Below are 15,640 nucleotides of genomic sequence, written 5' to 3' on the forward strand. Positions count from 1 at the left end.
GAAGTTCACGTGACCCAATAAGTGCCGGGCCCCAGTGGTCACGTGACAGCGCGCGCGCCCTCGCGCAGGGAGAGCCGGCAGGCGCCGTGCGCGCGCCTTCGCCGCTGCCTCCCTTCTCCTCGACGGGAGGGTGAGGAGCTGCGGAGCGATCAGGCAACTGGGGTCCGGTGCGCGTGCGCAGCGAACAGCTGTCACCCAGTGCGGAACAAGTCTTCCAAATTTCCCAAATCTCCCTGGGCCGGAGGCCACCTTCTTCCTCCTCATCTTCCTCCTTGGGGTTGTATCTCCGTCCCCACCTGCGCGCCAGGTAACCGCTTTTCCCGAGTCCGGACGATGGGGATGGTGGGGGAAGGGGCCAGGGCTGTCTCCTCGGCACTGCCCCTCTCTGCGCCGGGCCGCTGGGGGTGCCGGCGGCCGGGGCAGCGGAGACGCCGGGCAGCAGACGCTCGGTCCCCGGCCGCCGCGGCTGTCATGTCGGGGAGAGAGTGGCCAGCCATGGTCGCAGCGGAGGAAGGCGGGAGCCAGTGACAGTCCGCTCCGGCCCTCTCAGGGGTTCGGTCCCCGCGCTCGCCGTTCTCCTGGGGGCTGGAGTGCAGGTCGCGCTCCTTGGGGCAGAGGAGCGCGCGGGTGGTCCAGGGGTGCTGACTCCTTTCCATTCCCCTCCCAGCCTGGTCTGCGGCGGACTCCTGGGAGGCACGGCCTGCTGCACCCTCGGTGCCATCTCTTCTCTGGGACTGTCACGACCCAGGGGGTGAAGGCGGGGGCTCCTCTCCAGAACACCTCACCGCAGGCAGGCAGCCTCTCTCCCGGGTTCGTCCTCAGTCCCCGTGCTGTCCTTTTGATTTTTCCCTCAAGGGGCCATTTCTTCCCGCAGTACCTGAAGCCACGATGTGGTGTAGACAGTGGGTGCTTAATAAATGATTTGGATCGCTTCGCGTGGAATGCCAGGCACGCAAGACGTGGCATAGGGTGGGGATGTGGAGGAGGGAGGCAAGCAAGCTGTGGCTCCGGGTTCGAGCTTCGCTTTTTCCTCCAGGCTTAACCCAGTGGAACCTGCAGGGCTCAATTCAGATGCTTTCCGGGTAAACTCGGACCGGGTCTTCCCCTAAGCTGCACGGTGCAGGTCTGCACGGGCTGGCTTTGGTGGTGGGCGATGCCCAGGAGGGGTTTTATTTGGTTTCTGCTCCAGCAGAAGAGAGGGCAAACTTTTTTTTTAGCACATGGTAAATTACACCACAAGGTGATTTATCAAGCCCTGCTTCGGAAATGTAGGTTAGAAGTTGGCGTTGGTTCACTTTTATTTTGGTGAAAGTTTCTGTTAGGCTCAGTTCCACCTAGTTCGGACCAAATTTTGCTCTATTACACCCACTTGATTTTGCAGTAATTTTCATTTTTAATTTTAGGAAATTCGGCTTCGCTGTTTCTATGGTAACAGTAACTAATACTATAATTTCGAAGTGTTGTGGTTGAAAATTAGTGGCTTTAATTCTTGAAGGTCCATTTTTGCTTTGAAGCACTTGGTTCTTCTTTACGATCATTACTCAAATTCTGCCTTGCTGGTCTCCTCCCAACCCCCCATGCTTTGTTTTGGAATGTATTACACGGCTGTTCCGGTTTTTTAGGCCCCTCTTTCTCCCAATTTAAGACGTTATGAAAAGTTTGCACATAATCTTTACAACACTCCACGAACTTGTAGTAAAATCCAATTTAAATCGGAGACTTGTTTCGTTTAATTAGCAGATTTTAATCGGTTGCTTTTCTAAAGTTAAAAATATATGTTTTAAACCTTTTTGTAGGTGTACAAATGCTTTTAAAAATGCCTAACCTTTCTATAAGAATGAAGATTTTAAGAAACTGAACAGGTACATAATTTTTAAAAAGTCAGTTAGATGTAAACTTCAAATTAAGAATAAAAATCTGGTATTTTGAATTCTCTTCTTGACACCTTCTGAATCATCCAGAGGTAGGTTAGGTGCATAACTAATCTTGGGGTAGTCTGTGAATTCTTCCTTTTCTTTCTTTTTCTCATTATCTTGTCATTCTCTCTTGACTGGCTTTTCCTGTCTGTTAGAATGTTAGGGCTTTGAGAACAGGTTCTATGTTTTTTTCCCTTTGCTGTATTTGTGGCAATTTACCGTGATATGTGGGGTGCTAAAAATATCCTTTCTCTTTTTAAATAATTAAGATGTAATTCATATACCATAGAATCCACATATTTAAAGTATACAATCCAGTGGTACTACTATCACCGCAATTAAAGTGAGAACATTTTTAAATTTTTTGTTTGTTTGAGAGAGAGAGAGAGAGAGAGAGAATGCAAATGGAGGGGGGAGAGGAGAGGAGGGAGAGAGAATCTTAAGCAAGCTCCATGCATAGTGGCGGTGCAGAGCCTGATGTGGGGCTCAATCCCACGACCCTGGAATCATGACCTGAGTTGAAATCAAGCGTCAGAGGCTCAACCAACTGAGCCACCCAGGGGCACCAATGTGAGAGCATTTTTTATCACCTCAGAAAGAAACCCTGTTCCTATTAGCAGTTGTCCTTTTCTTTCCAGCTCCCATCCTCTCTAGCCTGAGGCAATGACTAATCTGCTTTCTGTCTCAATAGATTTGCCTATTCTGGACCTTTCATATAAATATAATCATATAATATATGGGTTTTTGTGACTGGATTCTTTGAGTTAGCATAACATTTTCAAGGTTCATCTGTCGTGTAGCATCTGTCAGTACTTTATTCCTTTTTATGGCTGACATATTACATTGTATGATATATTACTTTTTGTTTATCAGTTGATGTGTTGTTTCTAGTTTTTGGCTATTATGAACAGTGTGCTATGAACATTCGTGAACTGGTTTTAGTATGGATGTATGTTTTCTTTAATCTTGGATATAGACCTAGTACTGGAATTTCTGGGTTCAACATTTTCTCTTGAGTGAATGGATGAATGAAGGAGTGATAGTGTTGAGAGATACTCTCTCCAGGCCTTTGAGGGGCCTACTCTACTTCACTACCAAGTCCACTTCTAGAGAGGCCAGAAGTCTTTGTGTGGGGCTTTGTCCTGAGGATACTGGTGTGTTTTACTTGTCTGGATGTTTTTAAGATCATCCCTTTATGTTAGCCTGGTTTTCCTTCATACAGCTAATGATTATTCCCTTGATACTAATTTATTTGTTATATACTTGTTAGAGATATGGTGATAAAACAGGTATATTCCATATTGTCATTACACTCAGTTGCTAATGCAGGTCTTTCAGTTTTTTAAGATTTATATTTTTTTGTTAATATGAATATTTAATGCTCCTCTGCCCACCTCCATTTCTAATATGAATTTCTTGGTAGTTGTGCAAGAGTTAAAGTCACTTTTTTCCGTATTTGCTACCAGTGTAGAAGGTTGTGTGGAACCTAAAATACAAATTTAAAATATTGGATCACTGTCTTTTTATTCCCTGCACACCCCCAAAGATTCTCCTGTTTCTCGACCCTCTATACCCTTTGGGGGAGAAGATGCTGATCACAGAAGTCTGCACTTGCAGGGTCTAACCCTTTCCCCACCTAAGCAGTTGCAACAATCCAATCCTCCTTTTCCCAAGGATCAAGTCCTCTCAGCTCTCTCAGTAAGGCTCTGCCCAGCCAGTCTCCTCCTTCCACCCAACTTTCTCCCCAGTGCCCTGCTGACATTCTTTTTTTTTTTTTTTTTTTTTTTTAATTTTTAATGTTTATTTAACATATCTCTCTACATCTCTCTACATATTGAGAGATATATAGAGAGAGAGCAGCGGAGGGACAGCGAGAGGGAGGCACAGAATCCAAACCAGGCTCCAGACTCTGAGCTGTCAGCACAGAGGCCAATGTGGGGCTCAAACTCGCAAACCACGAGATCATGACGTGAGCCAAAGTCAGACGCTTAAGGGACTGAGCCGCCCAGGCGTCTTCCTGCTCACATTCTTGTTCCCTCTGCCTGGACTGCTACCCTGACCTGTGCATCTTTATCTGGTTAATTCCATTTCACCCTTCAGGTAGCTCAGCTCAGTTGTTGCTTCTTCAAGTTAGTCTTCCCTCAATACTGTACACTAGCCATAGCAGCATTCTGTAATCTCCTTCATAGTCTTAAACAATTATATCATTAGTTGTGGATCACTATTTACTCTCTACCCCCATGTATGCACAGAAAAAGTTCTGTACAAAATGTTGAAAGTGGTTAGTTACTTCTGGGTGATGGGCTTATGGGTTATTTTTCTCTTTTGTTTCTGTGTGCATTTTCTGAATTTTCTCCCATGTATCGGTATAACTTTTGTTAACAGGGGGAAAAAATCATCAGTAATTGCTTTTTATTTTCATAAATTTTCTTCTAACTTTTGTTTGTTTTAATAACCTAGATGAGATTTTACTATAGCTTTAAACATCAAACTTTTATTACATTTTGATTCTTTTTCATATCTAGGGGTAATAGGGAATGGTGAGCATATTTTACCATTGGTTGTCTAGGGATAGAATTTCTGGTATTGAAATTTAGCTGATTCTTAGGGAACAGAATCTAGTTCTGATACTATTAGGGTATGATAGAGTAAATAACTCCTTTCCCTTTTTTCCCCGAGAAATATCCTTGCTATACATTTGTATGTTTCATAGTACAGAGTTTTTCCTTGCACAATTGCTTATTTGGGCTATTTGTCGTATTTTTGCTGGGTAGTTTATTCTGCCTAGTGGTGGGTATATATTTCTTCATTAGATATTTTAACACCTGCTGTGTGTCGTGCTGCTATGTTAGATGTGAAGCATACAACAAGTGAATATAATAGACAAGTGATTCCCTACCATTTCCTGGAAGAGGATTATTTTGCGTCTGAATGTTTAGTTACATTGTTGCTCTATATTTGTAGATACACAGTGGGTTCAGCTACTGTGGCATTTGTGAATTGTTGCTCCTTAGAATCTTTTAAGATTTATTTTAGATTTTTGGAGGGTTTGTATTACAATTATTGTGGGTAAATATTTAAGGAGCAGAATGGTATTATCATCAAAAACCCTTTGGATGATGACTTCTTTTTTTTTTATATTTCCATTCAGTTCTAGTTTTTAAATTTTTTTTAAAATGTTTTTATTTATTTTTGAGACAGAGAGAGACAGAGCATGAGCAAGGGAGGGGCAGAGAGAGAGACACAGAATCTGAAGATGGCTCCAGGCTCTGAGCTGTCAGCACAGAGCCCGACACAGAGCTCGCACTCAAGGACTGTGAGATCATGACCTGAGCTGAAGTTGGATGCTAAACTGACTGAGCCCCCCAGGCGTCCCCCAGTTCTAGTTTTTAATTTGACATCTCTACTTGTTAACTGTAACCAGCTGAACCAGGATCTTTCCTCTCAGCTCTGCCTCTCTGGGTTTCTCATGCATCTTATCACTGCTCACTTAGGAAACCTACGAGTTATCCCAGGTATTTCATAGTTTCTCAGCCCTCATCACATCACCAAACCTTGTCACTTCTGCTTCCTAAATAGGTTAGATCAGTCTTCCAGTCTCTACTTGGCAGCATCTCAGTAGCCACTCTAGCCTCCTTCCTATTTCTGCACCACTAATGATCTTTTCAAATGCAAATTGAATCATTCTCATTGCTCTCAGGAGACTTAAAATTCCTGCATTGTCTCCCCCTATCCTAAGCAACCCCCAAACCTTATCTAGATGTTTTTAGTTTTCCTATCTGCCCTTTGGCTTTTCTTTTTCACAAACTGTGCAGGCCTTTGCCAAACTGCTGATTTCTGCCACACTTTCTTCCTACTTTCTTTTTGGTACATCTTTCCAGTCTCTTCTTGAATGTACTTCCTCAGAGAATCCTGACCCGGCTCCCCCACCTCTTCCTCAACCTGAATCAGCTTTCCTAATGATATTCTATCTTAATTCCCTAAATGTTTCCTTCCATAAGACTTAAGCATACAGCAATGGACACAATAGATAAGTGATTCCCTAACATTTCCTGAAAAAGGATTATTTTGAGTGTGAATGTTTAGTTACACTGTTGCTCTATATTTATGTGGTTATTTGATGGTTTCTAAACTGTAAGAATTGTGCAAGGGCAGGGACCCAAATATTTTTATCACTTGTGTCATACCAGCACACCATTGTCTCAGCAACTGTATAATATAGTTACTGAAACATTTGTTGTACAAATTAATTACTTCTGCATATATGAAAAATTTAGGAAATTAAAACTAGGGCACACAGTAGGAAATAATTTTACCCATCCTGACCCAACACACATACACCCCCCCCCCACAAAACTGAAACAAAAATTTCACAAAACAATACTTTGCCACCTTTGCCACCTCTGATATTTTCTGTTTTGTTCTATATCACATATTATGAAAATATTGATATAGCCCTCCAATTGGGTAGGACTGCAGGCTGCTGTCTGAACAATACAGTTCTAAGGCTCTACAAGGAGCCTCATTTACATTAGCCCCTCCCTCTTTTTTGAAACACAATTACTATTTTCTAATTCTTGTCTGATGGCAAGTGCAGGTGCATATAGCTTTACATACCGTTGTCCCATCCTCCATCCTTACTATTAAAAGAAATCACTATTGCTAGTTCTACTTAGAAGTTCTGGCCTGACCTCAAAGGAGTGTTGCTTAAAGCCAGGTTGAGAAAAATCTAAATCTGACTCTACCTTATCCTCTAGGTTTCTCTGGGCCACAAATAGACAGTACTCTTCTCTCTACTTGGCTGAGCTCATTGCAGGTGTGTGGTAAGTCACTGAATTTTAAGGCTCGTGACTTTCATTCTCTCAGTTTGTTAAAAACTAAACAAAACTCTGAAAATGATAACAAGGGGATCAAGGCAAACAAGTATTTGTGAAAATATGAATTAAAGAGCTGGCTTAGTAAGGATGTCGTGTTCAGTGGATCATTAGAGCTGATCACCAGAGCTGTGTTTCTCATTTATTCACTTTACCAGGACCTCTGCAAAGAAGGCTTGGTGCTATATTGCCCCCATCAATGAAATATTGATCTCTCATCTATTTTGCTAACCAAATAATAGAAATAACCTAAGTGTTTATCCCAAGGTTATTTTAACTGCACACTGTGATGTGATACTTGTAACTTGGATGAATATTTTAAGATGTTAGAATTATTCCAAACCTATGTTTATTAATTTTTAATTAAAAATTTTTTAAAATTTATTTTGAGAGAGAGAGAGAGGGAGAGAGACATACAGTATGAGTGGGGGAAGGGAAAAGAGAGGGAGAGGGAGAGGGAGAGGGAGAGGGAGAGGGAGAGGGAGAGAGAGAGAGAGAGAGAGAGAGAAAATCCTAAGCAGGCTCTGCCTTATTAGAGCAGAGCCTTACTTGAGGCTCGAATTTACAAACCATGAGATCATGACCTGAGCTGAAATCAAGAGTCAGACACTCAACTGACTGAACTACTAGGGTGCCCCCAAACCTATGTTTAATGAAAAAAGGCATTATTCAAAATTGTATATATTACATGAGCCCAGTTATGTTTAAATGTGTTTATAAATGTGTATATGTTAGAAAAAATATGCTGAAATGCTAATTTGGTGGTGAGATTACTGGTAATTTTGATTTTCCTTCCTAAAATGTTTTTAGAATGAACATTGTTGCATTTATAATCAGAAAGACTCAGTTGAGAGACAGATTTCCTGAACATGAATTTAGGTATTTACAAATAAGAAAAAGAAAACCTTTATTAAATGGTGGATAGAGCCCAGGTTTCTAGTGGCTGTGTTTTGGGGACCTTTGTCCAAGTGGGACGTACATTCTACCTTCATGATATGTAGTCTTGCACAGCAATCTGTGTTTCTTCTCCTAGTCTGTGTTTTTTTTCCTTTCTTGCTTACATTATTAAAGCTTACCTTGTTCATCTTTTTTGCTGTAATAGGATTCTGTCTCTTCCGGTCCTACTCATACATGTTGATAATGAATGTTTCACTGATGGTTGCCCATAGCATGATAATATGGAAAGTCCTAATATCCCTTATTAAATCCTGCTGTGTGGCATGACTTAAAGGGATGGAGAGGATTTGGATGAATTATGTATATGCAGGTTATATCTTTTTTCTGTTAAATTTTTCCAGTTATAGTGAGAATTAATAAACAAAATTGAAGGAAACATACAGTGACAGTTTAGTTGTGTAATCAGTACACATCAGTACATTTTTCCAAACCTGTGTCTGAAATTGTTTACTTCTTTAGCACTCAAGCCTTAGTAGTTTATCCATTTGAAAATATATTTGATAACCATACAAAATAGATATACTAAATATTATTGATTTATTGTTTTCTAGAGGAGGAATTGGAAACTTGAATTTAGAGAGAAATACCAAAGTAAGAGCAGTTGGCTAGAAAGATAGTACCTTTTGTGTGTGTGTGTGTGTGTGTGTGTGTGTGTGTGTGTGAGCACTTTTAGGGGATTTCATAATTCTGTTCTCATTTTTAGTGTGGCATGTTCAGAAATCTGAACTTTCCCAGTTCATCTAGAGCATGTCAGGCATTAGTTGCCTAATGTCCTCAGTGTCACCTCCTGATCAGACTCATAAGAAGAACTATAACCTGGATCCAAAACATGCTTGTCTGCTCTTCATGGCTCTTTCTGGGAAGTCTTGCTTTTTGGGAAAGCACATCATTTGGTGACAGGCAGATCCCAGCAGATGGACATGGGTTGTGTTGAAGAGTAGTTTAAACAATGTATTTTTTTAACTGCTGGGCTTCTCTGACCCTCTAGAGTACTCAACTTTCTCATCAGAGCATTCTTCATGCAGTAACATTTCCTCCTTTTGAATGAGGTTAAAGAAGAAGTCAAATTCTTCACTTTGGCTCTGTCTTTATCTTCATCTTCTAACTAGTTTTTCACCAGACATTTGTTGAAATTCTGGTCCTAAGGATATTTTCTCTGATTCAACATCAGGCTTGTTCCTTCTTTTCTGTTTTGAGAATCTATCAGATACTTAGAAAGATCACTGGTGTCCCTATGTGGGTAAAACTGAAGGTGCAGGTGTTTTGTTTTGCAGTCTGCTTATCTCACCCATTTTGTTTTTATCTGTTTAACTCTCAAAAGGAACTATCACCTGAAATTTGGACACTTTACTGAGAATTCTGAATTTTCAGGGCAGCTTTCATTAGGTGGAATTTGGGCCCGCAATAGGGAAATTCATTCCTTTTTGATAATTTAACTTAGTAAAAATCATTATAATATATTTTATATATATATATACACACACACACATATATATACATACATATACATATATGTGTATATATACGTGTATGTATATATATACACATATATGTATATGTATATATATGTATGTGTATATATATAAAATACATATTATTTTAAATAGACAATGCAAAGTATTCAACAAGGTGTAACATTCAGAAGATATAAATGGGTAAAAAGTACATACTCTCACTTTTGCCATCAGACAGCCAGTTTCCTCTTTTTGGTTAAACACTTTTTAAAAATTTTTTTTTAAAGTTTATTTATTTATTTAGATAGAGAAAATGCGAGTGGAAGAGAGGCAGAGAGAAAGGAGAGAGTGAGACTCCCTGGCAGGCTCCACACCGATACGTTGGGGCAGGGGGGCAACTCAGGAACCATGAGATCATGACCTGAGCTGAAGTCAGAAACTTAACCGACTGAGCCACCCAGGTGCCCCAGTTAACCACTGTTAAAGGATTTCTTTTAGGGCTTTCCAGAGATATTCCATACAGCCTATATAAGATATTTTGTAAAGCATATATATGTATATATACACATTTTTTTTACACATTTATGTATCGTAGTATCTGTACTTGCTGTTCTGAATATTTTTTCATTTACCACTATAACTTGAATGTGGTTTTTAAAATATGAGTACATGTAGAAATCCCTCTTTTTAAAATGATTGCACAGTATTACCTAGTATGCATGTACCATAATTTATTTAACCGGTGCAATATTGACAGTGATTTAGGTTGGTTCTATTTCTGTATAGCGATCTATTTATATATCATCATTACTTCAATGTTTTAATTGTTGTAGCTTTATAACATGTTTCCAGAACTTTTCAGGCTATTCTTATTTATTTTCCCTCATTATTTTTAATTTAAAATTAATATGTCAAACTCCAAAAACCTATTGATAGTTTTATTGGGAATGTCTTTAGATGGACTTTAGATGGACTAACAGAGAAATATCTTTCAGATGTTGACTTTTCCTGCCCAGCATATGGTATGCCTTTCCATTTAAGTGTTTAAGTCCTTAGAAAGGACATTTAAAAAAATATCTTTACACAGATCTTGCATATTTTCTTAAATTTTGTTCTCTTTTATTTTATTTTAAAAATAATTTTTTTAGAAAAGTTGCAATTATTGTACAAAGAACTTTTATTTCCTTGAAAAATTTGCCTCATGTCCCATCGCTTCTCAGTACTTCAGTGTATATATTTCCTAAAACAGGCAGATCCACATAAACACAATATTTCCATCAAAATCAAAAAGCTACCATTGACATATTACTTTCAACGAATCTTTAGTCCTTTATATATCACCATTTGTAATAGTAATGTTCTTTGTAGTGAAAGTATCCAGTCCAAAATGATGCATTGCATTTTCTTGTTTTCAGGTCCTTTAAACATCCCTTCACTCTCAAATATAGTCATTAGTCTTTCCTTGATTTTCATAATATTGACACCTTTGAAGATTACAGGCCAGTTATTTTATAGTCTCCTTTAATTTTTGTTTTCTGATGTTTCCTTGTGATTAGATTCTTGAGGCATGTTTGGCAGGAATGTCACAGAGGTGGAACTGTATTCTTTTCATTACATCTTATCAGGTGGCATACAATCTCATTTTGTTCTGTTACTGGTAGTATTCACTCTGATTGCTTAAGATCTATGCTAGAGTCCTTCTATGTTTTGCTAAAGTTTTTTTGTTTTGTTTTAAAAAACTGTATAAATATCTCCTTATTAAGCTTTCAATTTATTTATTTTTATCTATTAGGATTTATGGTTTCCTATGCTATTCAATGAGTTATAATCTGTTAATATTGTTATTTATATTGCTGCTTACATTGTCATAAGTTTCGCCCATGGGAATCCTTTATGTGAGATTCTGTGTCCTTTTGACATGTCCCATCATTCTTTGAGCATCCCCTCCCTTTTGGGCACAGTGAGATATGCAGGCTTATCTTGAACTTTTCCTGCCCCAAATATTTAGAAGCAAAGATCTAGATGGTTATTGATATTGGGTGTTGCTCCTGTGCCCTTTCAGCGAACAGAGCTAGAGAATATGTGTTTGTTTAGACATACATTTATATGTATTTATCCATACACACACATGCACACAAAAATTATATAACAGATGTACTACTATTGAAGCATTCTTCAATAGTAGAATTATTATAATATATATAAAAATATATATTATATATTATTATATTTGTAGTCATGATATTATATTTTTAGTCATGATATATTATTATATATAATATGATATATTATAATTATAAATATATTATTTAGTCATGATATATATTATTATAATAGTCACTATATTATTTTAATGTGCTCTTGGATTTTGCTTCCTCAGTTTTTAAAAGAATTTTCATTGATACTCTTACATAGAATTGTTCTGAAGTTTTTTGGGCCGTATGTCAAATTTTTCTTACCCATTTAGGCTTGATTCTTAAAGAATTTTAAAACATTTTCTTTTCTTTCTAGGGCTCAGGAATAGCTTAAATAACATTGGATTACGTTTCTTAAAAATTGAGCATAATTCTGTGAAAACGTCTGGGCTTGGTACTGCAAGTTTATTCTTTTTTTAAATTAAAGTCTTTTTAGACATTTTCTTTAAACGTTCATTTGTTTTTGAGAGACAGAGAGAGACAGAACATGAGTGGAGAAGGGGCAGAGAGAGAAGGAGACACAGGATCTGAAGCAGGCTGTGGGCTGTCAGCACAGAGCCCGACACAGGGCTTGAATTTACGAACCACGAGATCATGACCTGAGCTGAAGTCAGAGGCTTAACTGACTAGCCAGCCAGTCGCCCCACTGCAAGCTTATTCTTAATTTAGTGGGCTTTTGGCTTATTTTTTTTGTGGTAGCTGAGGAGTCTAGCAAAGAGGTCAGTTATACTTGGCAATACTAAACGTGTAGTCAGTTCATTGCACGTATTTGCTGTCTGACTTTAGGAGAGTGATTTCCATTGCTGAGCCTTAGTTTCATCATCTCTCAAATGTAATAATCACAGCTGGCTAGAACACTTTTAAGAATGAAAATGAAGTACTGTATGTTATAGCACAGTAGAGAACCAAGCAAATGCAAGGTTTTTGTTTTTGTTTTTAGATTAATTTTATTTTTTAAAATTTATTTAAATTCAAATTAGTTATCATACAGTATAGTATTGTTTACAGGTATAGAACCCAGTGATTCATCACTTACGTGTAACGCCCGGTGCTCATTCCAACAAGTGCCATGTAGCCTATCTCCCACCCACCACCCCTCCAGCAACCCTCAGTTTTTTCTCTGTATTTAAGAGTCTCTTATGGTTTGCCTCCCTCTCTGTTTTTATCTTATTTTTCCTTCCTTCTCTTAAGATTCATTTTAGTAAGATTTCACTATTCAAAGAGTTGTCAATGAAGATAGTCCTGGGTGACTTGGTTGGCAGAGCATCCAACTCCTGGTTTCGGCTCAGGTCATAATCCCAGAGTTGTGGGATGGAGCCCCACCTCAGGCTCCATGCTGAGCCTGGAGCCTGCTTGGGATTCTCTCTCTCTCTCTCTCTCTCTCTCTCTCTCTCTCTCTCTTTCTCTCTCTCTCTCTCTCCCTTTGCCCCTTCCCTGCTTACTCTCTCTCTCTCAAAATAAAATAAAATAAAATAAAAATTCAAAAAGAATAAGTCAAGGAGAAGCATTGGGTAACAGATTATGATTTTCCTTTATGCTTTTATGATTATATTTGTGATTATTATAGTTTTGTTAAATATTTGAGATTTTGAGGAAAGTTAAACTCATCTAAATAGACACTGAAAATACTTTCATGTGTTTAGATGTGTTTGCATGTAAAAGAATTCCTGTATTGGTATTAAGATTAAGAGAATATATGATCAGCAAATACCTGTGCTAGGTATAGCATTGCATACAGGATGAGAATATAGTAAACCCTTTTTCTGTAAGCTTGGTTTTTTTGGAGAGGTAGTTGCTGAAAAATGTGCAAATTGTTGTGGTTCTTTAAAATAGTGTTCTTTGTATTCATTAATAATGAAACAAGTAAGAAGTGTCAGATTATTGTGTCTGATGTTTTCCAATCCTTTTTGCTCCCCTGCTCAGTATAGTTGATACCATGTATGGCTTATGTGATTGTGAATCTTTAGAAATAATTTCAGAGTTTGCATATAAAATTGCATTTAGATGTTTTATGTTTGAAACAAATAATGAGTGATTTACCTGGCCTCTCATGAGTTCTTCTGATAGGCCTAAATGGTTTAGGTAATCTCAGATGTATATGCAAAATGGGCTTTACTGTAGAGCCAGTGGTAGTGATATGGGTTCTACCCCAGACATTGATTGGGTCTGCGCCAGGCCAGGAATTGCATAGTTGGTGCAGTTCAGAAATCAGCTGAGGGGCTGGCCAGCAAGCTTGCCTCAGGGTGCTGGGCTGTGCGGTGGGCAACACAAGGCCAGTAGTTGCCCAGGTACTGCTGCAGGTGTCTTGGGTCTGGGCATTGGAACCTGGGAGACTCAGGTAGGTCTTGCCTGTGCCAGGAAGTGTTCCCTCCTTTGCAGGTCTTGGACAGAGACAATCCAAGCCCTCCAAGCCCTGCAAGATTCTTAGAACTCACAATTATGTGCAGTGCAAGTTTTGCAAACTTGAAATTGCTTTATTTCCTTTAGCTGTTTTGTGTGTCCTTATCAACCTTCTGCATAATAATAGGGATTTAGAAAGCCAATCAGATTTCTAAATTCACAGTCATCGGGGAACAGCCCTTTTTTGCTATTCATGCAGAAATGGTAGTTAGCGTTGACTGCATAATTTTTTGGTACTGTCTGTACCCATATTTTACTATAATTTTGTGATTTTCCTAAACTTGGAATTAACAGAGAATGAGTTTTTTTTTTTTTAACTCAAATTTTAGAAAACTTTAGAATTTCTCTTTTTAAGCCCTTTTCGTAAAGGTCATGAATCTCAATCAGATACAAATTTGAATGTTTTAAAAATGATTTCTACCTTCTTCATAACTTTTAAAGCATTTTTTGTTCCATGCTTAGATGTTTTATTGATATACAGGCTAAAGATTATGTTTGGCTTTAAATTTAAAATAGTAGGTTTAGAAGGAGAGTTCAGTGGTAAAGAAAATATTGGTCATATTTCCTTAGTATTTTCTATTCTTAAAAAAAAAACTTAATGCCAAGATGATGCTTTCTCTGCCTTTTGATCATTGTCTATCAGGTAATTTACTGTTAAATGTAATATCCATATTACTTTAGAATATCTTTTACTTTCCTCAACAGGATTTAGCATTGTGTCTGCATTTATACTGAGTTTTTTTTCTTTTCTTTGACCGTATTCTCTGTACTTTGACACATTGAATTGTAAGATCTGACATTTTCCTGCATTGCAATATGAGAAATTGCTTTTATGAAACACGATAAGCTACTTTCTAGATAAACAGATTTATTATTTAGAATCACTGCTATTTGTAAACTTTCTTTTCCTCTGCCATTAATGATTCATTTATGTCAAAATTTCCTCTCAGATCAAAAGTATTGGTAGGATACATAGTTCATATAGCTAGGAAAGATTTTTATCCTAGTGTACAAATGATTTTCTACACAAATTATCTTTTTTTTAAAGTTTATTTATTTATTTTCAGAGAGAGAGAGAGAGAGAGAGCGCACACACAAGCAGGAGGGGTACAGAGAGAAGGAGAGACAGAATCCCAAGCAGGCTCCATGCCATCAGTGCCGAACTTTATGTGGGGCTTGAACTCACCAACTGTGAGATCGAGACCTGAGCCAAGATTGAGAGTTGTATGCTTAACTGACTGTGCCACCCAGGTGCTCCTACTCAAATGATCTTTTAGTGTTAAAATCATTGTTGATGTTGTAGTTGATGATTATTTAAAAGTTAGTTATTTTACCAAAAGAGCCACACTTTATTAATCTGTAAATTTAAAGGTATTTATAGTTATATTGTTGGTTGTATAGCAGAGTAGACTAAGAGAAGGAAACCCAAGCAATTTATTGCCACTTTAAGAGCTTGAATACAAACACACAAACACAGAGCCTAATTACAGACTTTTCAATTAAAATAATGTCACAAAATACAGTTAGAAAACAGCTTAAAGCTGTTGAGGTCTTTACTGACCATGCAGGTCTGTCTTACTTTTGGTACATTTAATGTACAAAAATATGGAATTGCCAAAATTAAAAGCTGGGAGTGATTGTTTGGTATTACAAAAAGATTGTTTATATTAAATAATGATTTTAGCATAGAAGTTTATTAAAAACATTTTTTTTGGTTTAATTTAAAGTATCTTTTTCAATTTTCTAAGTATTTTCAGAAGTATATCATTTCTGTTGTTTCATAAATGTAAAAAAGGTTTTCTGTAATGCATGAGGCATGCAAAAGACAGGGGACAGTCCTATGA

General features: G+C 38.0%; 1 protein-coding gene across 13 annotated transcripts in view; it reads left to right on the forward strand.

Annotated features, from left to right (window-relative positions):
* The first annotated feature begins 222 nt into the window (after nt 1-222).
* KDM4C (lysine demethylase 4C) overlaps nt 223-15,640 on the forward strand; it is a 431,545-nt gene continuing 416,127 nt past the window's right edge. For all 13 annotated transcript variants that reach the window (XR_006210796.1, XM_042965101.1, XM_015544915.2 and 10 more), the window contains exons 1-2: nt 223-307; nt 6,674-6,739. The gene's annotated coding sequence lies outside the window, so the exon portion shown is untranslated. The remainder of the gene's footprint in view (nt 308-6,673; nt 6,740-15,640) is intronic.

This window comes from Panthera tigris, chromosome D4, assembly GCF_018350195.1.
Source record: "Panthera tigris isolate Pti1 chromosome D4, P.tigris_Pti1_mat1.1, whole genome shotgun sequence".
NCBI classification, from domain to species: domain Eukaryota; kingdom Metazoa; phylum Chordata; class Mammalia; order Carnivora; family Felidae; genus Panthera; species Panthera tigris.